This window comes from Haliotis asinina, chromosome 6, assembly GCF_037392515.1.
Source record: "Haliotis asinina isolate JCU_RB_2024 chromosome 6, JCU_Hal_asi_v2, whole genome shotgun sequence".
Taxonomy (NCBI): Eukaryota; Metazoa; Mollusca; class Gastropoda; order Lepetellida; family Haliotidae; genus Haliotis; species Haliotis asinina.
In genome coordinates, this window is record NC_090285.1 from 42516022 (window position 1) to 42542335 (window position 26314).

A 26314-nucleotide genomic window follows, 5' to 3' on the forward strand; every position below is an offset into this window, starting at 1 on the left:
CTTTACATGTATTAGACAGTATTTCCGTACCTTTACTTTGACACATAACAGCAGTGCTGCAGGCATTGGGGCGAATGTCAAACGCACACGCCTCACACGACCAAGGGTGCACAACTCTTGTCGCCCTAGTCCTGCATAGGCGAGGTGTGTGTCGGTAAAACACCCGGTGGATGTCAACGTGCTTGTGGAGCTACATGTACACACATAAAAGGAAATCTGTATTGACGATATCTGATATCATCAACACTTTACATGATACATATACAATTTGCATTCTTTGCTTCACATCTTGCTTTGTTTATGTTAAACTTTTGTAGTCTTTGCGTTTATTTTCCTTTGTTTATTTTAGGGTCGGGTATCTGGCTTGAGTGTAATGTGTATGTGGGGTTATGTATTTTGATGGGTCTAAGTGAAACAAAACAAGACACACCGGCCATTAGATGGGGTAGGGTTTGGAACGCCCACTATCATATCAATGTAGGAACATACTTATCAAATCCTTCTTTGCTCAATGCTGTATATGCTTTTGCTCAATGTATATGGTTTTACCGACACCTACCTTGGGCAACGGTTTCTTTGCCTCACCTTTACGGTTAAGGCTCATTTTGTAATTATGATCAGTCTAAGCCATCATTCACACTATACCTGCTATCGCTGACACGCATTCTTTGTTATTTCTATGCTGCTGAAATAAATGGCATTGTTTTGTTATCAGTGTTTTCAAGTTTTCTTTTGGGGTATTTGGATGGCCCTGAAAAGGGCCTTTGGACCACAGAAATGTGGAGCGAAGGCGAGACAAAGAGACCTTAGGCCTTCTTTGGCTTGGTGGCCTTCTTCTTGGGGGTCTTGACCTTCTTGGGTTTGGCAGCTGCCTTCTTAGAGGTCTTTGCCTTCTTGGGCTTGGCTGCAGCTTTCACCTTCTTTGGTGACTTGGCGGCCTTCTTAGCGGCTGTCTTTGGCTTCTTGGCAGCAACTGGCTTCTTGACTTTCTTGGGAGATTTGGCAGCCTTCTTTGGCTTGGCAGCAGGCTTAGCCTTCTTGGGTTTTTCGGCTTTCTTCACCTCGCCAAGACGGAAGGACCCAGCAGCTCCAGTTCCCTTTGATTGCTTCAGTGCACCATTCTTGACTCCATTTTTCAAAGCAACCTTGACGCGAGCATTGATGGCGACCTGGTTGTCACCAACTTTGTAGTTGGCCAGGATGTATTTCAGTATAGCCTGTCGGGAAGAACCACCCCTCTCCTTCAAGGATGAAATAGCTTTCTTGATCATATCCACATAGGTGGGATGTGCGGCAACCTTCTTCGGCTTGGCAGCAGCTTTCTTCTTGGGAGTCTTGACAGCAGCGGGGGCAGCAGCAACATCAGCCATAGTGGTAGGTTTGAGTGCAGAAAGTCACGTCAGCTACAAACGGAGCACGGAGAGCGAATGCCTCTCCCCGTTGCGTTGCGTGCGTTAGTTTAGTGCTTTTGAGGTCGCCTTCGCCGGTTGGCATGTCGGCAGACCTATCCCTCCTTGGGATGCGTGGGGTGTCCCTCTTTGGGACGCATGGTTGCGGACGTGGTTGTGGCTGCCAAGGGCTGGGGGTGTCCCACTTTGGGACGCATGGGCCGTTGCTGGTGTCGGTGCTTGATGGGGGAGTGGGGTACACAGTGGCCTGTGTAATGGTTTTTTTTTTTTTTTTTTTTTTTATTTTTTTTTTTTTTTATTTTTTTTTATTTTTTTTTTTCGTACGGGAGTAGACACGGCCACTCCCCTCGCTATTTGCTGGGGAGTAGACACGGCTACTCCCCGACTTCACCCTGGGAGTGGGCACGGCCATTCCCCTCGCTATCTACTGGGGAGTAGGCACGGCTACTCTCCGACTTCACCCTGGGAGTGGGCACGGCCATTCCCCTCGCTATCTACTGGGGAGTAGGCACGGCTACTCTCCGACTTCACCCTGGGAGTGGGCACGGCCACTCCCCTCGCTATCTGTTGGGGAGTAGACACGGCCACTCCCCGACTTCATCCTGGGAATGGGCACGGCCACTCCCCTCGCTATCTGTTGGGGAGTAGACACGGCCACTCCCCGACTTCATCCTGGGAGTGGGCACGGCCACTCCTCTGGCTATCTGCTGGGGAGTAGACACGGCCACTCTCCGGCTTGACCCTGAGAGCGGGCACGGCCACTCCCTTAGCTCTCTGCCGGGGAGTGGACGCAGCCACTCCCTCCCATACCTGCTTCTGGAGCGGATATGGCCTCTCCATTGTGGTTACCTATGCTTACCTTGTTCTGTTTTTGTCCCTCCTTGGGACGCATGTGGTTGTTAATTGCCGACGGTTGTGTTGCACACGTGCAATGGTCCCAGACTATGGTGGGGAGTTTCAAACCATGGTGCGGTTGGGTTGAGACCTTGGGGATGGGAGCTTGGGTGCAATAATATCCCTGTGTATGTAACAAACCGGAGGACTGGCTGATTGATATAATTTCTCTATATATACTGACATAGTTCACTGTCCAGAAGAAAGTTTGCTAGTGGCTTATACATTGAATGGTGCTCCGTGTGAGCCAGCAACTGCTTTGCTGTCAACGTATCTAGTTTGGTTTCTCCCCGACAGCCAGCCCGGGTGATACTACAGAGGCGCGGACGTCGGAGGAGACACCCTGCATGTTGTGGCTGCTAGCTGCTAGCTCGGGAGCGTGTGTGCTTTCTCGTGCATTTGTATCCGAATAATCACTTCTTATTCGAGGAAAGTTTCTATTTTAACTTCATGACTGGATGCAAAAATCATTTGGCTACATGTCTGTTACAATAACAACACTCACAGGTGAATGGTGAAGCCACACGGGCTATTTTCAGTGAAGCCATCGAGGCAAAAATGTAGACATCGTTCGTTTCAAAAGTACATTTCGAGGCTTTAGACTCAAATTCAATCATTTCAAATGTTGTATGTCGTTTCTCAAGATATCTAACTATGAAGGTAAACCCCAACATAACTCATTACTGCCTCTCAGACGCTAAAACAAGCACCCAAACAAAGGCAATGAAGCACGTTTATCTGACAAGTTCGCCATTTTGCGAGAGAAAACATTCGACACTGTTACTGAACACATGATCTGGGGCACTACATTTACTGTTGAAATTTGCTTTTTGCCTCATAAGTAAGTAGCTAGGATGTTTCTTTCAATGAAACGGTGTTCCAAGACGCGAATCTCGGCACACAAACGGGGCGCGAACCCCAGTATGTAGAGTAAGATGGACATCTATTATACAAGACGCTGTACAGAACGATACCAGCAGTCGATCGTCACAGATTAACTATTTTTGCCTGCCACGATTAACCCGACTTTCTTGACATCACGACAGTGTGGGCCGTCATCGTTTTCATATTAATTTTATTCGAAAAACAACATAGGCTGCATGCACGATCTCTATTGGGCGGGCGAAAACTGGATGTTTGGGGCGAGGGGGCGGGCGAAGTAGTGTGTCCTTTCTCGCAGCAGATGCGCACAGAAACAGCGTTCATATGTATCACAAGTACCAAATACTTGCCAGATACTGTAAAGATAACACTCCAACATGAAAACACATGATTGTGTAAACCCACTGAAAATGCGAGGATACTGTTTGATCGCAATGTCCCTTCCCCACTACCCCGTGTGTATATGTAGCCGAAGTTTGCCTGTGAGCGTTGTCTACGGCCATACCACGTTGAAAACACCGGTTCTCGTCCGATCACCGAAGTTAAGCAACGTCGGGCCCGGATAGTACTTGGATGGGTGACCGCCTGGGAACACCGGGTGCAGTAGACATTTTCATTTTCTCCTTTTTTATGTATATTTTTTTTTATTTGTTTGTATTTCCACCACAAGGTGCATGTGTATCATTGACATCGGAAAGTCATGATACATTCTATTTCGTTTTGAATGGGCAAACTCCTGCATGCCTGAATATGCTTGTGAACGATTTGTTCTTACACACTTACATACCGAGGACTTTTCAGTTATACTTCTCACCATTTTCCCTCGTCAGTTCACTCGACTACTCATCATCTACTCTGAAGGCATGTATGTTTCATTCGCCACATGAAAGTGTCACTGTACTCCGACAATCAAACATGTCATTTACGATCTTACTTTCGTATATTAAAGGCTGCTTATGTCACATCACAATGTTGTTTGTATCAGGTCTCAGCGCACAACTCTTTGCCTATGCAGATGAGATAATAAGGAAAAGGTAAATCGCATTGAACGCCTGCTATAGGATTCACTGGTTTGCTGTAGGAAAATTACTTTCAAATCTGTGACAGCAAGCCCACAGTGATTCCCTGCTTTCTAAACACACATGGCATGACGATGCGGCTGGGTGGTGAATCAGTCAGCTATTTTATGTTTGCAGTTCTAGCTAGGTCACGCAGACGTACTTTACATGTATTAGACAGTATTTCCGTACCTTTACTTTGACACATAACAGCAGTGTTGCAGGCATTGGGGCGAATGTCAAACGCACACGCCTCACACGACCAAGGGTGCACAACTCTTGTCGCCCTAGTCCTGCATAGGCGAGGTGTGTGTCGGTAAAACACCCGGTGGATGTCAACGTGCTTGTGGAGCTACATGTACACACATAAAAGGAAATCTGTATTGACGATATCTGATATCATCAACACTTTACATGATACATATACAATTTGCATTCTTTGCTTCACATCTTGCTTTGTTTATGTTAAACTTTTGTAGTCTTTGCGTTTATTTTCCTTTGTTTATTTTAGGGTCGGGTATCTGGCTTGAGTGTAATGTGTATGTGGGGTTATGTATTTTGATGGGGCTGGATCTAAGTGAAACAAAACAAGACACACCGGCCATTAGATGGGGTAGGGTTTGGAACGCCCACTATCATATCAATGTAGGAACATACTTATCAAATCCTTCTTTGCTCAATGCTGTATATGCTTTTGCTCAATGTATATGGTTTTACCGACACCTACCTTGGGCAACGGTTTCTTTGCCTCACCTTTACGGTTAAGACTCATTTTGTAATTATGATCAGTCTAAGCCATCATTCACACTATACCTGCTATCGCTGACACGCATTCTTTGTTATTTCTATGCTGCTGAAATAAATGGCATTGTTTTGTTATCAGTGTTTTCAAGTTTTCTTTTGGGGTATTTGGATGGCCCTGAAAAGGGCCTTTGGACCACAGAAATGTGGAGCGAAGGCGAGACAAAGAGACCTTAGGCCTTCTTTGGCTTGGTGGCCTTCTTCTTGGGGGTCTTGACCTTCTTGGGTTTGGCAGCTGCCTTCTTAGGGGTCTTTGCCTTCTTGGGCTTGGCTGCAGCTTTCACCTTCTTTGGTGACTTGGCGGCCTTCTTAGCGGCTGTCTTTGGCTTCTTGGCAGCAACTGGCTTCTTGACTTTCTTGGGAGATTTGGCAGCCTTCTTTGGCTTGGCAGCAGGCTTAGCCTTCTTGGGTTTTTCGGCTTTCTTCACCTCGCCAAGACGGAAGGACCCAGCAGCTCCAGTTCCCTTTGATTGCTTCAGTGCACCATTCTTGACTCCATTTTTCAAAGCAACCTTGACGCGAGCATTGATGGCGACCTGGTTGTCACCAACTTTGTAGTTGGCCAGGATGTATTTCAGTATAGCCTGTCGGGAAGAACCACCCCTCTCCTTCAAGGATGAAATAGCTTTCTTGATCATATCCACATAGGTGGGATGTGCGGCAACCTTCTTCGGCTTGGCAGCAGCTTTCTTCTTGGGAGTCTTGACAGCAGCGGGGGCAGCAGCAACATCAGCCATAGTGGTAGGTTTGAGTGCAGAAAGTCACGTCAGCTACAAACGGAGCACAGAGAGCGAATGCCTCTCCCCGACAGCCAGCCCGGGTGATACTACAGAGGCGCGGACGTCGGAGGAGACACCCTGCATGTTGTGGCTGCTAGCTGCTAGCTCGGGAGCGTGTGTGCTTTCTCGTGCATTTGTATCCGAATAATCACTTCTTTTTCGAGGAAAGTTTCTATTTTAACTTCATGACTGGATGCAAAAATCATTTGGCTACATGTCTGTTACAATAACAACACTCACAGGTGAATGGTGAAGCCACACGGGCTATTTTCAGTGAAGCCATCGAGGCAAAAATGTAGACATCGTTCGTTTCAAAAGTACATTTCGAGGCTTTAGACTCAAATTCAATCATTTCAAATGTTGTATGTCGTTTCTCAAGATATCTAACTATGAAGGTAAACCCCAACATAACTCATTACTGCCTCTCAGACGCTAAAACAAGCACCCAAACAAAGGCAATGAAGCACGTTTATCTGACAAGTTCGCCATTTTGCGAGAGAAAACATTCGACACTGTTACTGAACACATGATCTGGGGCACTACATTTACTGTTGAAATTTGCTTTTTGCCTCATAAGTAAGTAGCTAGGATGTTTCTTTCAATGAAACGGTGTTCCAAGACGCGAACCTCGGCACACAAACGGGGCGCGAACCCCAGTATGTAGAGTAAGATGGACATCTATTATACAAGACGCTGTACAGAACGATACCAGCAGTCGATCGTCACAGATTAACTATTTTTGCCTGCCACGATTAACCCGACTTTCTTGACATCACGACAGTATGGGCCGTCATCGTTTTCATATTAATTTTATTCGAAAAACAACATAGGCTGCATGAACGATCTCTATTGGGCGGGCGAAAACTGGATGTTTGGGGCGAGGGGGCGGGCGAAGTAGTGTGTCCTTTCTCGCAGCAGATGCGCACAGAAACAGCGTTCATATGTATCACAAGTACCAAATACTTGCCAGATACTGTAAAGATAACACTCCAACATGAAAACACATGATTGTGTAAACCCACTGAAAATGCGAGGATGCTGTTTGATCGCAATGTCCCTTCCCCACTACCCCGTGTGTATATGTAGCCGAAGTTTGCCTGTGAGCGTTGTCTACGGCCATACCACGTTGAAAACACCGGTTCTCGTCCGATCACCGAAGTTAAGCAACGTCGGGCCCGGAGAGTACTTGGATGGGTGACCGCCTGGGAACACCGGGTGCAGTAGACATTTTCATTTTCTCCTTTTTTATGTATATTTTTTTTTATTTGTTTGTATTTCCACCACAAGGTGCATGTGTATCATTGACATCGGAAAGTCATGATACATTCTATTTCGTTTTGAATGGGCAAACTCCTGCATGCCTGAATATGCTTGTGAACGATTTGTTCTTACACACTTACATACCGAGGACTTTTCAGTTATACTTCTCACCATTTTCCCCCGTCAGTTCACTCGACTACTCATCATCTACTCTGAAGGCATGTATGTTTCATTCGCCACATGAAAGTGTCACTGTACTCCGACAATCAAACATGTCATTTACGATCTTACTTTCGTATATTAAAGGCTGCTTATGTCACATCACAATGTTGTTTGTATCAGGTCTCAGCGCACAACTCTTTGCCTATGCAGATGAGATAATAAGGAAAAGGTAAATCGCATTGAACGCCTGCTATAGGATTCACTGGTTTGCTGTAGGAAAATTACTTTCAAATCTGTGACAGCAAGCCCACAGTGATTCCCTGCTTTCTAAACACACATGGCATGACGATGCGGCTGGGTGGTGAATCAGTCAGCTATTTTATGTTTGCAGTTCTAGCTAGGTCACGCAGACGTACTTTACATGTATTAGACAGTATTTCCGTACCTTTACTTTGACACATAACAGCAGTGTTGCAGGCATTGGGGCGAATGTCAAACGCACACGCCTCACACGACCAAGGGTGCACAACTCTTGTCGCCCTAGTCCTGCATAGGCGAGGTGTGTGTCGGTAAAACACCCGGTGGATGTCAACGTGCTTGTGGAGCTACATGTACACACATAAAAGGAAATCTGTATTGACGATATCTGATATCATCAACACTTTACATGATACATATACAATTTGCATTCTTTGCTTCACATCTTGCTTTGTTTATGTTAAACTTTTGTAGTCTTTGCGTTTATTTTCCTTTGTTTATTTTAGGGTCGGGTATCTGGCTTGAGTGTAATGTGTATGTGGGGTTATGTATTTTGATGGGGCTGGATCTAAGTGAAACAAAACAAGACACACCGGCCATTAGATGGGGTAGGGTTTGGAACGCCCACTATCATATCAATGTAGGAACATACTTATCAAATCCTTCTTTGCTCAATGCTGTATATGCTTTTGCTCAATGTATATGGTTTTACCGACACCTACCTTGGGCAACGGTTTCTTTGCCTCACCTTTACGGTTAAGGCTCATTTTGTAATTATGATCAGTCTAAGCCATCATTCACACTATACCTGCTATCGCTGACACGCATTCTTTGTTATTTCTATGCTGCTGAAATAAATGGCATTGTTTTGTTATCAGTGTTTTCAAGTTTTCTTTTGGGGTATTTGGATGGCCCTGAAAAGGGCCTTTGGACCACAGAAATGTGGAGCGAAGGCGAGACAAAGAGACCTTAGGCCTTCTTTGGCTTGGTGGCCTTCTTCTTGGGGGTCTTGACCTTCTTGGGTTTGGCAGCTGCCTTCTTAGGGGTCTTTGCCTTCTTGGGCTTGGCTGCAGCTTTCACCTTCTTTGGTGACTTGGCGGCCTTCTTAGCGGCTGTCTTTGGCTTCTTGGCAGCAACTGGCTTCTTGACTTTCTTGGGAGATTTGGCAGCCTTCTTTGGCTTGGCAGCAGGCTTAGCCTTCTTGGGTTTTTCGGCTTTCTTCACCTCGCCAAGACGGAAGGACCCAGCAGCTCCAGTTCCCTTTGATTGCTTCAGTGCACCATTCTTGACTCCATTTTTCAAAGCAACCTTGACGCGAGCATTGATGGCGACCTGGTTGTCACCAACTTTGTAGTTGGCCAGGATGTATTTCAGTATAGCCTGTCGGGAAGAACCACCCCTCTCCTTCAAGGATGAAATAGCTTTCTTGATCATATCCACATAGGTGGGATGTGCGGCAACCTTCTTCGGCTTGGCAGCAGCTTTCTTCTTGGGAGTCTTGACAGCAGCGGGGGCAGCAGCAACATCAGCCATAGTGGTAGGTTTGAGTGCAGAAAGTCACGTCAGCTACAAACGGAGCACAGAGAGCGAATGCCTCTCCCCGACAGCCAGCCCGGGTGATACTACAGAGGCGCGGACGTCGGAGGAGACACCCTGCATGTTGTGGCTGCTAGCTGCTAGCTCGGGAGCGTGTGTGCTTTCTCGTGCATTTGTATCCGAATAATCACTTCTTTTTCGAGGAAAGTTTCTATTTTAACTTCATGACTGGATGCAAAAATCATTTGGCTACATGTCTGTTACAATAACAACACTCACAGGTGAATGGTGAAGCCACACGGGCTATTTTCAGTGAAGCCATCGAGGCAAAAATGTAGACATCGTTCGTTTCAAAAGTACATTTCGAGGCTTTAGACTCAAATTCAATCATTTCAAATGTTGTATGTCGTTTCTCAAGATATCTAACTATGAAGGTAAACCCCAACATAACTCATTACTGCCTCTCAGACGCTAAAACAAGCACTCAAAAAAAGGCAATGAAGCACGTTTATCTGACAAGTTCGCCATTTTGCGAGAGAAAACATTCGACACTGTTACTGAACACATGATCTGGGGCACTACATTTACTGTTGAAATTTGCTTTTTGCCTCATAAGTAAGTAGCTAGGATGTTTCTTTCAATGAAACGGTGTTCCAAGACGCGAATCTCGGCACACAAACGGGGCGCGAACCCCAGTATGTAGAGTAAGATGGACATCTATTATACAAGACGCTGTACAGAACGATACCAGCAGTCGATCGTCACAGATTAACTATTTTTGCCTGCCACGATTAACCCGACTTTCTTGACATCACGACAGTATGGGCCGTCATCGTTTTCATATTAATTTTATTCGAAAAACAACATAGGCTGCATGAACGATCTCTATTGGGCGGGCGAAAACTGGATGTTTGGGGCGAGGGGGCGGGCGAAGTAGTGTGTCCTTTCTCGCAGCAGATGCGCACAGAAACAGCGTTCATATGTATCACAAGTACCAAATACTTGCCAGATACTGTAAAGATAACACTCCAACATGAAAACACATGATTGTGTAAACCCACTGAAAATGCGAGGATGCTGTTTGATCGCAATGTCCCTTCCCCACTACCCCGTGTGTATATGTAGCCGAAGTTTGCCTGTGAGCGTTGTCTACGGCCATACCACGTTGAAAACACCGGTTCTCGTCCGATCACCGAAGTTAAGCAACGTCGGGCCCGGATAGTACTTGGATGGGTGACCGCCTGGGAACACCGGGTGCAGTAGACATTTTCATTTTCTCCTTTTTTATGTATATATTTTTTTATTTGTTTGTATTTCCACCACAAGGTGCATGTGTATCATTGACATCGGAAAGTCATGATACATTCTATTTCGTTTTGAATGGGCAAACTCCTGCATGCCTGAATATGCTTGTGAACGATTTGTTCTTACACACTTACATACCGAGGACTTTTCAGTTATACTTCTCACCATTTTCCCCCGTCAGTTCACTCGACTACTCATCATCTACTCTGAAGGCATGTATGTTTCATTCGCCACATGAAAGTGTCACTGTACTCCGACAATCAAACATGTCATTTACGATCTTACTTTCGTATATTAAAGGCTGCTTATGTCACATCACAATGTTGTTTGTATCAGGTCTCAGCGCACAACTCTTTGCCTATGCAGATGAGATAATAAGGAAAAGGTAAATCGCATTGAACGCCTGCTATAGGATTCACTGGTTTGCTGTAGGAAAATTACTTTCAAATCTGTGACAGCAAGCCCACAGTGATTCCCTGCTTTCTAAACACACATGGCATGACGATGCGGCTGGGTGGTGAATCAGTCAGCTATTTTATGTTTGCAGTTCTAGCTAGGTCACGCAGACGTACTTTACATGTATTAGACAGTATTTCCGTACCTTTACTTTGACACATAACAGCAGTGCTGCAGGCATTGGGGCGAATGTCAAACGCACACGCCTCACACGACCAAGGGTGCACAACTCTTGTCGCCCTAGTCCTGCATAGGCGAGGTGTGTGTCGGTAAAACACCCGGTGGATGTCAACGTGCTTGTGGAGCTACATGTACACACATAAAAGGAAATCTGTATTGACGATATCTGATATCATCAACACTTTACATGATACATATACAATTTGCATTCTTTGCTTCACATCTTGCTTTGTTTATGTTAAACTTTTGTAGTCTTTGCGTTTATTTTCCTTTGTTTATTTTAGGGTCGGGTATCTGGCTTGAGTGTAATGTGTATGTGGGGTTATGTATTTTGATGGGGCTGGATCTAAGTGAAACAAAACAAGACACACCGGCCATTAGATGGGGTAGGGTTTGGAACGCCCACTATCATATCAATGTAGGAACATACTTATCAAATCCTTCTTTGCTCAATGCTGTATATGCTTTTGCTCAATGTATATGGTTTTACCGACACCTACCTTGGGCAACGGTTTCTTTGCCTCACCTTTACGGTTAAGACTCATTTTGTAATTATGATCAGTCTAAGCCATCATTCACACTATACCTGCTATCGCTGACACGCATTCTTTGTTATTTCTATGCTGCTGAAATAAATGGCATTGTTTTGTTATCAGTGTTTTCAAGTTTTCTTTTGGGGTATTTGGATGGCCCTGAAAAGGGCCTTTGGACCACAGAAATGTGGAGCGAAGGCGAGACAAAGAGACCTTAGGCCTTCTTTGGCTTGGTGGCCTTCTTCTTGGGGGTCTTGACCTTCTTGGGTTTGGCAGCTGCCTTCTTAGGGGTCTTTGCCTTCTTGGGCTTGGCTGCAGCTTTCACCTTCTTTGGTGACTTGGCGGCCTTCTTAGCGGCTGTCTTTGGCTTCTTGGCAGCAACTGGCTTCTTGACTTTCTTGGGAGATTTGGCAGCCTTCTTTGGCTTGGCAGCAGGCTTAGCCTTCTTGGGTTTTTCGGCTTTCTTCACCTCGCCAAGACGGAAGGACCCAGCAGCTCCAGTTCCCTTTGATTGCTTCAGTGCACCATTCTTGACTCCATTTTTCAAAGCAACCTTGACGCGAGCATTGATGGCGACCTGGTTGTCACCAACTTTGTAGTTGGCCAGGATGTATTTCAGTATAGCCTGTCGGGAAGAACCACCCCTCTCCTTCAAGGATGAAATAGCTTTCTTGATCATATCCACATAGGTGGGATGTGCGGCAACCTTCTTCGGCTTGGCAGCAGCTTTCTTCTTGGGAGTCTTGACAGCAGCGGGGGCAGCAGCAACATCAGCCATAGTGGTAGGTTTGAGTGCAGAAAGTCACGTCAGCTACAAACGGAGCACAGAGAGCGAATGCCTCTCCCCGACAGCCAGCCCGGGTGATACTACAGAGGCGCGGACGTCGGAGGAGACACCCTGCATGTTGTGGCTGCTAGCTGCTAGCTCGGGAGCGTGTGTGCTTTCTCGTGCATTTGTATCCGAATAATCACTTCTTTTTCGAGGAAAGTTTCTATTTTAACTTCATGACTGGATGCAAAAATCATTTGGCTACATGTCTGTTACAATAACAACACTCACAGGTGAATGGTGAAGCCACACGGGCTATTTTCAGTGAAGCCATCGAGGCAAAAATGTAGACATCGTTCGTTTCAAAAGTACATTTCGAGGCTTTAGACTCAAATTCAATCATTTCAAATGTTGTATGTCGTTTCTCAAGATATCTAACTATGAAGGTAAACCCCAACATAACTCATTACTGCCTCTCAGACGCTAAAACAAGCACTCAAAAAAAGGCAATGAAGCACGTTTATCTGACAAGTTCGCCATTTTGCGAGAGAAAACATTCGACACTGTTACTGAACACATGATCTGGGGCACTACATTTACTGTTGAAATTTGCTTTTTGCCTCATAAGTAAGTAGCTAGGATGTTTCTTTCAATGAAACGGTGTTCCAAGACGCGAATCTCGGCACACAAACGGGGCGCGAACCCCAGTATGTAGAGTAAGATGGACATCTATTATACAAGACGCTGTACAGAACGATACCAGCAGTCGATCGTCACAGATTAACTATTTTTGCCTGCCACGATTAACCCGACTTTCTTGACATCACGACAGTATGGGCCGTCATCGTTTTCATATTAATTTAGTAGTATAGGGAATGACAGTTCTGGCTCACTTTCAAGAAATGTCTCTACAAAGCCTTATTTACTAAATAAGGCTTTGGTTGGGCCATTAGCTCTTGCTACTATTACCCCTACTACAAAAAAGTTGGCGGTAATTACTGTGCCTTGGTAGGAGGTAACACTGTGCCGTACGGTACGATCAATAATTCTTCTCTTACAAATCCCCTACCCGGCCCATCCCTCAAGTAGTACAAGTTAGGTTCGTCGGCTTTCATATCCACTTTATCTATGTTGTAAGTTTTGACTGACCATATAGGATCGGTGGCTCGCTTACGGCTATCGCCCTCGTGTTCCCCCGGCTGGTATAGATACCTCACTAGGGCCCTATCTGGTATCTGTTTCTCCTTCCCACGTAATGGAGCGGCCGACTCTGCAACTATTGATTTTAGTTTGATAGCGTCTGCCGGTTTCTTACCGGTGAGACGGGTGACTTCATGGTTGATTGCCGACACCACCTTGGGTAACCTCGTGACCCATTCAGTCGATCGTTTTCCAGGGGTGGCCATCTCCCTAGCATACTGATGGCCGAACAAGCGCTCAGCTAAAGTCCTATTAAATCTCTCAACTATGGCTTGGCTGCGATGGGCTCCGGCCGTACCACGCCTGACCTTTGTATCGTGTTTGGCTAGCAGTTGTGACACGGCACCCATGAACTCCCGTCCGGGATCAACTTGCAGCTCTGTTGGCCACGTCAGCGGGCTGCGTTTGTATATGCGTTCGAATCCTCTGGCTACCTGGGCCGAATCTTTCGTGGTCAAGTGGTCAAGGGTTCGGCTTCCTTGTAACGACTGGCTACGTCCACTACGGTTAAGGCATACTTGTACCTCTTGTCGTGGGGTAGGAACAGTAGGTCTGCCTGGTGAACGCTATTAGGTATGTTAATACCGAACCTCCTTCTAGGCACGTAGCGTGGTGCCGGCAAATAGATCTGCCACAGGGCTTGTTTTTCAAGCCACGCTTTGGCTTCCTCCGGGGGTACTCGCGCTATTTTAGCTAGCTTATCTACTGCGCTAGCTCCTTTCCAGTACCCACGCGGGCTGTAGTAAATAGCCTCAAATTTTTTCATGTCCATACGCGTATGTGTTTATACCATCAATAGCTATCCAACGTTTCGTGTCCATAGGCGACAGGGACGTCTTGTTTATAGTCAGTCCGTATATCTTATGCCCATCACTTCTAAGTGTGTTCATTTTATGTCTAAAGGTACGGGTCTTGAACAGGGCTTCCTTGAATCTGGCGTGTTTGATGTGTTGTTTCACCACATACTTCTTAACCCCCTTAGCCTTCCGGATCTCACTATTGTCGGCTTTCAGTATGGAGTACATCTTAGGTCTCAAACCTATGTACTCGGCTATGGGCGTGCCAGCACACTCGTCCTTCATCTTACCTAGGACCTTTTTATTTACCGTACTGTGTAGGGTATGGGTCTTAGGGTAGTCGCTGGTGTCGTATAAATCAAGGTGTTTTTTCATGTCCTCGTACACGTCCTCGGTTCGAATCTCCATCAGCAGGGAATCCGTGTCAGTGTACAGCACTTCACACCTGTCACCGTACTGTTTCTTGAGCTCGTTGTAGTAAAAGTCGTACATCAGGTGTTTGGATAAATCGAGGATGCTCATCCCCACGTAAACAGGCCGGTTGAATTTTATGTGGCTTTTCTTCATGTGTATGGCAACCAGGTCGTCTGTAAATATTTTATTACGGTTGAATGCCGGACTGGCTATCAATTTCCTGAGCTTGTCTTCCTCAATAGATCTAACCAGCTTCACGGTCACGCGTTTCCTCAGGTTCTCCATAGTCTTACCAAACACCGAGTTATTCATGAGCTTGTAGAGATTTTTCTCAAAATCACTGGTGGCTTTTTTTCGTAGGTCTGTGTTCATTCTGATATAGGGCTCCATCCATGGACTCTGGTCGAACATGAGCACCCTGTGTATTTTGGTCAGCCTCATACCCAACGACAGGTACAGCTGTAGGTTGCGATAGTGAACGATGTACTTGGTCTTATTCATTAAGTTAGGTACGAGTTTTTCAACGTCTGTCACACGACCACCTGACAAGTTATGTTGGTACTCAGACATCCAGTCTGTGTTAACCCTCATACGTTCGGGGGCCAGGGGGTAGCTGTTGTGTGATGTGTGTAATTCCTTGGGATACTCTAAGTCAACTTCGAGGATATACCCTTTGTTCGAATCTGGTGCAACCTCCATAACATCAACGTGGGGTACCCATTCGAATCCCCCTGTAGGTAGATACTGGCTCATGGCCCAGCCGTACAGGTTGTTTGCGTCGAGGTATAGAATGTGATTGGTTGGTTTGTTAGGATCGTAACCTTTCACGTATTGATTATTTGCTTTCGCGTATCGTTTGGATGCCATGGAAATACCACCTCGCAAGCCTTTCTCAATGAATAGGTGCATGTCGTAATCTGTGAGCAATTCCAAATTAACTCCGGTCTTTTTAAGCAGGGCGTCCCACGACAGACCTGGGCTGGTGTAATACCATGCGGGGTCGAGTTTATACTGCTTTAAACAAGTCCGCCTGAACGTTTCAAACACGTCGGCTAACAGCAGTACATCTGTCCTCAAGTACAGGTCGTGATAATCACCCAGGTTCTTACAACCCAGTTTATTCCATACGTTAGTCGCGTGCGAGTAATCATCTCGTGAGACGGACGCCTCATTCAGCTTGCTATAAAAGCAGTCAATAGGGTGTAGTCTGGTCTCGGTGAACTTGGCCCAACTATCCATGTACTCATAGGGGTACACACCCTTCCTCATAAGCAGGGGTCTAGTCTCAGCGTCTGTGTATCGATCGGTGATAGGGAAGGTATTGTTGGCCTTGACCAGACTGTCGAGTGACGACAGGAGGAACTGAAACGAGTCAATGAACCTAAGTCCGTTTAAGCTGAAGGAGATGTATCTCTCCATGTTGTTGGGGATGCACGTTATATTACCATCGATTTTCGCGATGGCCTGCATGATCAAGTGTGAGTCGTACCCTCTCAAGTTGTGAAAGACAACGGGGATGTTTATTGTCTTAGGGTTGATTTTAAGCTTGAGGTTGCACGCGTTGTGAGCGGCGCCTCTATACTTACCAGTTATGTGGCAGTGATCTCTCACCGAATCACCGTTAAGTGGTGAGTCGCACACGTGACAGCGAGTGCTACTAGCGTGGGCTAGCCTGTCGGCTCGGGTCATACGCATGGGAGCGATTCTATACAATGCATTCCTAATAATTTTTTCTTCCTCCTGCAAACACTTTAGAAACCTTTCAGCCGCGTCAGGGCCCCTATACACTACCGGAGCTTTCGTTTCCCCATCACAACGGACGACAATATATCCAAACGAACAGGCTTTATGCTCTTGTGTCTTGTGGGTGAAGCTACCCCCACTAGGGGGTGTGGGGGAATCCCCACCCACAACTAAGGCTTCGAAGTCGGCATATATAATATAAGGTACAGACATTTGGTTCTTGTGGTTACTGAATTTTAGGATATTTTCACCTTCCTTAGGCATGTCGACTCGTATGGCCGTCTGCCCCACACCTTGGCAATCATCCCGGTGGGATTCTAATAAATCAGCTCGACTGAAACCGTGTAGGCATCGTACACAAAAGTGTTTTTCCCCATCGTGTTTCGACTGGTCGTGCAACAACCGGCTGAGATGTTTTATCCACGTGTAGTGATACTTTTCACCTAGTTGGATCATGAATATATTGATAACTTGGCGATCCTTCACCGGGCTGACCCTGTGTACTATTGTTGTGTTACCTTCGTGTCCAAAGACATTTATAGCCAGATTATTCTGTTTTTCTACTTTAGTGATCTGGGATATGGGGGTGGGTTCATCTATACCATCCCAATTAAGCCCATCGTCTTGGGGATAACTAGAAAGCCTATCTGAATTCTTGCCAGCTGGAAATAAGGCTGACCTGATAGCTAACCTCAGGCAATCGTTTCCTCTATTCTTAATGTTTACTATGGCATGTTTGTTCCTATAGTAGGGAGGCAAGGCTAGGTATGACCCGCCTCTGAACGGCACGTAGTTAGCTATGTCTAGATAGACATTATCGATTTTATCTACAGCCCACCCGGACCCCAAGTGTGTATAGCGTTCTAGGTATTCTCGTATCTGCTGAAAACTTGTATCGATTGATGCATCAATGGTCTCTGCATGTGTGACGACCTCTTGTTGACCTCGGAAGTAAGGCTGAACATACTCAGTGGTACTCCCAACCTGCTTATCGAGCGACATTTTCACTGTGATCTGAAACTTGATACTTCCTAGATTATTTAGTTCCTGGTTGACCTTATCAGCTATCAGAGGCTTGATATCTATAATGTCTATGTTTCTATCAACGTGCATGCGCCAACCTCTCAAATAGTTACCTACAGCGCACTCAGTGCTCACGAACTGTAGGTCAATAGCTCTATTCTGTCGTAATAATTCTACAAGCTGTGGTTTTCTCATACGGGAATACCCGCCTAAACCCAAATCGTGTGCCTCGGCTTTCAGTTGTTTTACAGTGGGACGTGCTACGGGGGCATGTGATAACAATGCGGTTAACCCGGCTCTCCCCAGGTTTGAATAACCCGTGTGTCCAAGCTGTTTTGCTTGAGCTTTTAATTGTTTTACCGTAGGAGGGGCTTCTAAACCTAGTAATCTCAACAATGCTGACTTCCGCATTCTAGAATACCCGATAACACCTCTCTGTTTTGCGACCCTCTTGAGCTCGCTTACAGTAGACATCGTGTTTACACCTAAGAGAACCAATGTCTAATTGGTTCACAGTAAGGGGAGGTAACTCTTAAGTGGCTATCTTGAGCAGTCGCCTACGTTCTTTTATGTAGCCTTTTTTATTCTCGTAGATGAGTTGATGTCTGACTACGTTCGCTCCGTGAGCTTTACATAGACAGTAGTGTCCTTTAACCCCGATACCACACACAGAACACGTGTAGTTAGGACTTCCCATATGGAAACAACAGAACCCCTGATTCCTGCATTTCCTACCACAGGCCTCGGTCTTCCCCATAAGTATGTATTCGCATCGATATGGAGCGGGTCTCATGTTTACTTATAAAGGTATTTTAGTTTAATTGCTTCGCAACCAACGCAGTAGCTGCTATACCCAACACTATGAAGCCCAGTTCACGATTCATTTGTCCCTTGGATGGTGTGTAGTACTGAGCGAGTGTGGGTTTATTGAGCGGTTCCAATTGTTTACCAGTTAGTAGATAGTATTCTTTCATTGCTTCATCGACATCGTAGAATGTTTTAATGGCATGGTTTTCACGCTTGAGCTGTTCATTAATAAAATCGATCCTCTGGAGGCGTTTTTTAACGTACTCGTCCTGTGCCTTTTGTAAGTTCTCAGTAGCGAGATCGTGCCGCTTCCTTTCTTCCTGTATTTCAGCCGCGTGATCATCTCGTAGTTTCGAGAAGAGGAAATTACTCCCGGAAAATGCCAGGGCATTCACTAACGCCCCACCGACCATCATAGCTATCGTGGCCATCCCTATATTTATTTCATTATATTATCAGGTATTATTCCTTGTTTTACTAGGATGTCTTTTGTGGCCATCGCCATACCAAGGTTCATTATGAGCATACCCATATCCTGCAGGTTGAAATCTAGCTTGATAGTTGGTTGTTTAAGCACCATTTTAGTCAACCGAGCGTACCCTACGGCTAGACTGGCGACCACTGTGGCGTGGTATGCGTCGTTGACGAACGTTTTCCCCTCAGACATTATGTATATGATATAAAATATTAAAATTATAACATGATATGCGGGTCTACCATGGGGGATACCCCCACACCCCCACTGTTGTTGGTGGGGGGCTCACTGTTGGGTGGTGGCTCACTGTGGGAGGGTACCCCCACGTATAACCACGAGATAGCCAAGGCAGCAGTTACACCTACAGCCAACAACAGTCGGGTTGGGTTGGTCACTTTATGTTGGTTACACCACCGTTTTTTACCGGCAGCTACTCTCTTAGGATTCTTCTGTCTGGTTACTGTTGAAGTGGTCACTTCCCTCACTGTTGGGGGTATCACCTCGGGAGGGGTTTCCCTCACTGGTTCCTGTGAACTCACTGTTTGGGGTGTGGGGGGGTACCTCCACTGGGGTTTCCTGTGCAGCATCCATCTATACTATTATTATTATTCTTTCTCTCAAATTGACAATGTTTTGCCGTGATAATCGCCGCCGTCACTGGAGCCAACAACATACCATATTTGTGGTACAGCCCGCAGCTGATAGAGCTCACGGCGTGTTCGATAAAAGGGTCTTTATCTAGGTCCTCCCACAGGTAAAGTCGGCGCTCTGGTGGAATGGGAAGGAAATGTGACACAATACCGGTGTATATCTGGGTCATAGCCGATCCTATTGTCTTTGTCATTTCTGCTCCGAGCCGGGACTCGTATCTAGCGTACAGCTTATCGATTTCTTCGGCTGACATTTTGTTAATTTTATCCGGAGTGTAGTCTCCAAAGTAATGTTTGGCTTTGCCGCCAACAGCCAACGCCACCAGTTTCTCTCGCTTGGGGGAATCCCCAGTGGGGGTACCCTCCAACTGTTCGAGCAATTCCTCACACTCCATCTTATAATATAACAAGTAAGATTTAGTTTTAACTATATAATACCCGATGCAGACAAAACACAGAGAAATGAAGGTTAAGTTGCACACGACAAATACTTCAAATATCATAGCTATGCTTAGCTTTGCTTAGCTTTGCTTAGCTTTAGCTTAGCTTTGCTTAGCTTTAGCATACTATATATGCTACTGGTTGGTCGGTTTTTAAAACGAGCTTAGCGTGTTTAGTTTCAGCGAGCTGTTTCTTCACCCGTTCCCGTTCTAATTTACTCATCACATCGTTCTCTCTCAAACACTCCTCAAACGAATCCCTGTCCTTGCAGTGAAATAAGGCCACCCATCGCGTCTGCTCCCTGAGGTCTTTCAACACCGAGTTGAACTTCTGCGTTAGCACCCAGACGCTGTGATTTGCATGCCGGCCGGAGAAGGCCAGGTACGATAGCATGTCTCTCTTTTTTGTTATCTCGCGATTAGCGCTGCAGTCGTCCAGTATAAACAGCGTCGGTTCCCCTTTAAATTTCTCGTGAAGAGCTTTCAACCAGTCCTGCAGGCGTGTTCCAGGGTCGATTTTGTGTACGTACGGGTCCGTCATCACCCAAGGTCGCGCGTACGTTTTATTCATGCTCAGAGTAGGGCACATGATAACGATGTTATCGAACACATCCTTGTAGTAACCCTCCAACATATCCAACACGAAAACGGTCTTCCCACAGCCAGTCTGCCCACACACTATGGCGCAGTGTGGGTCAGTGGGTAACCCCAGGGGGTCTCCCCCATCAGTAGATGGCTTGCACGAATCTCCCATTGTCTATATTAAGTTGCGCGTCCATAATAACGTACAGATATAATTTCAACTTACCAGCGGTTTGAGCCTTCTTAGTAATCTGGATGGTTATCCCTTCGCTGCCGTTATCTATACGACGCCCGCTGCCGTGCAGTTTATCATCATCCGTGGATCGCATGTCCAACCATAGGGCGTACTTGGTGGTCAGGTATTCACCGATCTGCACGGAGCCGAGGTCCAGGTCCTTTGTTATGTAGTCCCCCACTGGTAGCTTTTTTATCTCATCCCACTGCTGGTGTGGTCTCATACCATGACTGAACAGCTGGTTGGGCACGCCCTCGATGGTAACTTCCACCTTTTCAATCTCGGGGTTGAAAAACTTCTCGCTGTCCCTCCGGAATGGATCGTAATCCTCCACGGGAACGACCAGGATACCTTTCATCGATCGCGCCGGCACGTTCAGGTTGATATTCCACACAGTGTCGCTCTTATCTCGCACGACTGATCTATGCCTCAGTACGCGATCGTACAGGATAGCCATCTTCCCAGAGTACTGGCTTCGAACCTGCCTGGCCAGCTCCGGGCTAGTGACCATGTCGAACTCCAGAGAGATGTTGTCTATGGCATAACTGGCCTCATCACCGTTCGGCGTACGCACTACTTTGCTATAGTCGTTAAACGTGAGCTCGTATTCGAGCCTATCACCCAGCGCGGCCTGGTAAAACGGCGCGTGTCCCGTGAGCAACTCGAAGTCGAGCGGCACGCAGAATCGATTTCCGTATGCTAGAGCGATGGCCTTTTCACCGTCCGATAGCTTGTCTTGCTGGTCTGTCGTGAAGACGTATCCTATGCGCGCCCGGGTTGATTTGCTGATACCCTGGTACACATCATTGACTCGTTCTCTCTCGCTTTTCCAGAGATCCTTGTAGCAGTGAAACACGTCGCTGTCGTCGATGCTCAGCACCTCCTTACCGCTGATCTTGACGGTCGTTTTCTTGATGATAGCTCGACCCACGTTCCGCACTAGCTCGCGTTTGTCGTTGTCGGAGGTCAACGTGATATTGAACGCCAGTCGAACAGTGCCTGGTACAATGAGGTCATTCTCACCAAGGTTTGGAAATCTAACCAGCAGAGTTTGATTCTGGTCTATCTTGCTGGGATTGTTGGTGATAGTCACCGACTGGCGCACGGCTCTGGCTCCTAATGGCTCTCTCAATTTTCTGAAAGGATCTAATTTTCTGCCGTACATTGTTATATATAAATAAAATATATTTAAATACTAATGGATGAAGACATAGATATGACGGAGATGCCGGGCGCTAGTGCCCAGGCATTCGATGATGAGCAGGAGACCTCATTTACTAGTTCATCATTGAACCAAGAACTTTTGGCAACAACGGTAGATGATTATTACGAAAGTTTAAGAAGAGATAAAAACTACGTTGAACCACAGGGTCGATACCTTGATAATTTTTTTATTGATACAAAGGGTGTTCTACGCCTTAAGTCTGACCCAGGGGTTGACCTCGTTAACAAGCGCAATAAAAAACCACTGGCCTTGTCAACTCTAGCCAGACGCCATGGTGTCGAATTTATCCGTGAACATCTAAACATGCATGATTACGTTGGTGCAATACCTAAGGCCGTTGTTGAAGATCTGCAAGCTACCAGATCCCACCTCACCACTAGAGATGAAATGACACCACAGCGTGCTACAGAAGCCTCAGACAGCATAGAAAAACTGTTGAGCACCTACTGGGACAAACCGTTACCGGGGTTTGACTTTCCGGTAAGGGAACTGCGCGGCTTGGATGAAGCCGTGAAACGCGTGCGTGGAGAACTCGTGAACAACATGGGGAAACTGAACGAAATCGACGAGCACATCGCTAAGGAAAAAACCAAACTCAACGAAACTGAAAACGATGATATTAAGCGTCGTATCAATGAACGACTACGCGATTTAGAAGACGAGAGACGTACACGATTGGAATCCGCTTCCTCGAATCGTGAACAGCTTCGATCCCAGATCAGTCGTATTCGGGAAACAATCGATAGAATACTGAACGAGGATACAACTTTAGCCAACAGGATTCGGATATTGTTCCGGGAGCAAGGGATCACCATCGCCAGCATTCTAACTGCATTGGGTTTCATCATATCAACCCTGGTGGTGTCACTGACAGGGGGAACCCCTGTGGGACCTGCCGGCGGAGGGGGAACTCCAAGTGGCGGTGGTGTTAAAGACTGGATTAAAAAACTCGGGGAAGGCCTAGCTAAACTGGCTGGTAAAGCCGCCGAAGCCCTTCCCGGCATCCTGGGTAGCATCGTCTCGTGGTTGTTGAGCGCTCTGTCTAAAACTGCCACGTGGCTCAGTCAAAACCTGTGGGCAGCCATCGTCGCCGTGGCGGGTCTGGTGTACGTAGCGGCTAAGAAATCTTTAACCAAATAAGTCCCAAAGCTACCCCACCAACCACCAGGGCCGTTTTACTATCAATATGCTGCTGATAGGGGGGTACCCCCACATGCACATGAGGGTGTGGGGGGGACACATGAACTTTAGGCTCCGGGGGTGGCGCCACTATACCCGTTTCACGTGGTTGGGTGTGTGGGCTAGGGGGGGTGTTAATATCGGGGTTGATACCCAATTTTTGGTCCGCCGTGGCTACGATTATTTTGTTGTTATAACCCACCTCTTTTTTTATTCTCAGTTGCATATCACTCGGAGCCATGTACAACCCCACGCCGAACACGTAATTGACTTTCGATCTGGCGTTTGCTAACGCTTTTTGGTAGCGGCCGATGGCCCGCGGTAGATCAACTGGAGAATTGATAGTATCATCAACGTTGGCAACGAACTGTTTCTGAGTGTCGAAAGCAGTTCCCTTACCGATAATGTTGGAACGCGTTTGCGCCTGCGCACCCAACAGCGCCCACACGTACGTTCGAATCGAGTCGTTCAACCTGACTATCCCGGCACGAGTGAATCCTTTCGACGTGTCCAGCATGAACATTTTCCACCCGTCTGCGGTTGACTGCTCCACTTTCTGGATTGTGAAACCAACACCACCTTTTTTAAAGTCCATACGATCATCCCTCCATTCATTACTCGACAAAGCAAAGTCCTGCCTAAGTATACCTAGTGTCAGTAAATCATCACTGGCATCTTTCACTGGTTTTGGTCCAGATTTGTTAGGTTTAGGAACAAGATCAGCTAATGCATGGGAAAAACGTTCCGTACTAAACATTTTTCGTTGCATAAATTTTATTAGTATATGTTTGTCAAATGCCTTTGGCGAGAGCCCATGAGCGTAAGGAATACCCAACCCGTGGTTCAGCCCCGGCAAACGCCAATCCGTCTTCGGGTCTATTTCGAATTCGTTGCAAATACGTTCGTAGACCCGTCTATCGTACGGGTTGTTTGTTGCGTCCCACGCTTTGTCCTGTGGGAGGGGGGCGCTGATCTCTTTAAGGATACGTCTGACCTGGTAGTACACGTGGAACTTGAACACAGACTGACTCAGCGGTCCACGCCGAGTGTCGGTCAATGTCACACCACACCCCGTTGTAGCGCACCACACGGCAAAGTTGAATTGGTTCTGCCAGAACTGCATAGGGTTGTTGAACCAAGCGTGGACTGCCTCAATGTTAGTCACCGAAAGCTTATACTTATCAGGCATATCTATAAACTTGGCATTGAAATACAACCCAGGAGCAACCACGATCTTCATGGTGGAGAAATCTACGTCCAGTTTAGGGTAAAACACACCAGGGGAATACATTTTAAAACTATTATATAAATAAATATATATGTAATATGTACATAACACTTCCAGGAATAACGAGCGGTGAGGCCGTTCAGCTGACGCACGCGATCGATAACACGTCAGGTCAACTCGAAGTCGCACTCTGCGATATCACCTACCTACCGCAATGGACTAACATTAATATCAGCAACAATAAGCTGTTCGTAAGTGGAACTCGCAGTCAGATAACTGACGGTTACTACAGCGTGTGCTCTCTAAACGACGAGGTCTTCAAACCCCTGGGAGCCGAACTCAAGATGAACGACTCAAACGGCACAGTGGTGTTAATCAACAACGGAAGAACCTCCTTGAGGCTCGGCCGACCATTAGCGAGGATACTCGGTATATCTCCTGACGAGATAAAACCAACAACAACCGTCACAGGCACGAAGTTACCCGACCTAGTACCGTACCGAGAGCTGTACATTCATCTCGATCAGGTGAGCACAACGTACAACATTCAAGGAGGTCACCCTTCCACTATACTGAGAGCAGTGCCGGTGAAAACTGAGAAATTCAACGACGGTAGAACCGAGTCGTTTTCACCACGGCAGTATAAGAGATTAACCCAGGGCAACATACCTGAGCTGACAATATCGGTGTTAGATATAAATCATAATCCTGTAAATATAGGATACCTCAGCTTAACGCTTCACGTAACATGACCAGCGCACAAGGGCCCGGAGTGAAAAAATGCGTCAATATCGGGATCTCCGACCTCGGAGACACACGCGGTTTCGACGCTCCCGGAGTAGATGGTAAATCGTATGCCTTGCAACTGAAAAACAACATTTACAAACGCGTTGAAATCCCCTGCGGTGGAACCCTAAGTGATATGATAGATACCACAAGAGCAACAGTCAACACTAAGTACACCCTTGTCAACACCGGTGATAATAATTGGGTAATATACCCATCGTTCGGTGGTAAACTGTTCGACTTAGACGATATTGAGAGCACTACCGTCGTCAAAAACAAACCATATATGCTCGTCTTCACCGAAGATAACAAGTGGGTGTTGTTACCCGAGAACGACTGGTTTATCAATATTAGACTCGTCTCTCCCTACGTGTTTACTGATAACAAAGACAACCACCTAAACAAAGTCGTGAACAATGGAATTCTGCTCGTGGCTTACGTACCAACTCAGAGACGTAGTATAGTCGTCAGCCCAGTCAACACTATAGCAGCCCACATGCTATCGAGTAAACCAACCATACAAAACGTGAAATTGCAGTTGGTGTCTGAATTCGAAGGCGTGGTCAAGATACTAGAGAGTCTGCCGGCAAACTCAACACTGATCATCAAAGTCTACCTAGGGGAACCATCGGTGAATGATGTCGAGATCGTGAAGGGGATCAAACTCGGGTGGGTGAAACAACACCAGTTTCAAGTTTGCAACGTTTACGTGCGGGTGGGTGTCGACTCCAAGACCAGTCTGCAGGGGGTCAACGTGATCGTGGAAAATAAGATATCACTAATCAATATCTTCCTGCCTGACAACATACACTTCATGGGTATGAAGTTAACCCCTGAATTATTATCAGAAAACCAGTTGGAAATTATATCGTAATAGTATAATAATGACCAGTCATCATCCCAACACTACACTTAACGACCTGGGAGATACGGAGGGATTCGATCAGCCTGGTGAGGAAGATGAATTTTACATCCTGCACTTCAAAGACAACGTGTACAGACGGGTGCCGTTACCAGATTTAAAAGAGCCCAAATGGCTGATCAACTTAACACCCACCTCACCTTATATCACAATAGACGCAGATACGGGGCGTATCTCTAAGATTAAGAACAACGGTATCTGGGCCGGGGATTTCATTCCGGAGAGGGCATTAGTACACATACCATCTACTGGTTACGGCAAAAAGGGGTTAAGTGCTTATCCAAACAATAAATTAACATTTAGCAGTAATCTTGATAGAATATCCT

The 26314-nt window shown here is 46.3% G+C and overlaps 3 non-coding genes across 3 annotated transcripts; all 3 read left to right on the forward strand.

Annotated features, from left to right (window-relative positions):
- Nucleotides 1-3676: 3676 nt before the first annotated feature.
- Nucleotides 3677-3795, forward strand: LOC137288372 (5S ribosomal RNA). Its single transcript, XR_010957146.1, has one exon. It is a non-coding gene; the product is annotated as a 5S ribosomal RNA (ribosomal RNA).
- Nucleotides 3796-6931: 3136 nt separating this feature from the next.
- LOC137288293 (5S ribosomal RNA) lies at nucleotides 6932-7050 on the forward strand. Its single transcript, XR_010957072.1, has one exon. It is a non-coding gene; the product is annotated as a 5S ribosomal RNA (ribosomal RNA).
- A 3136-nt stretch (nucleotides 7051-10186) lies between these two features.
- LOC137288373 (5S ribosomal RNA) lies at nucleotides 10187-10305 on the forward strand. The gene has a single exon (XR_010957147.1). It is a non-coding gene; the product is annotated as a 5S ribosomal RNA (ribosomal RNA).
- The last annotated feature ends 16009 nt before the right edge of the window (nucleotides 10306-26314 follow it).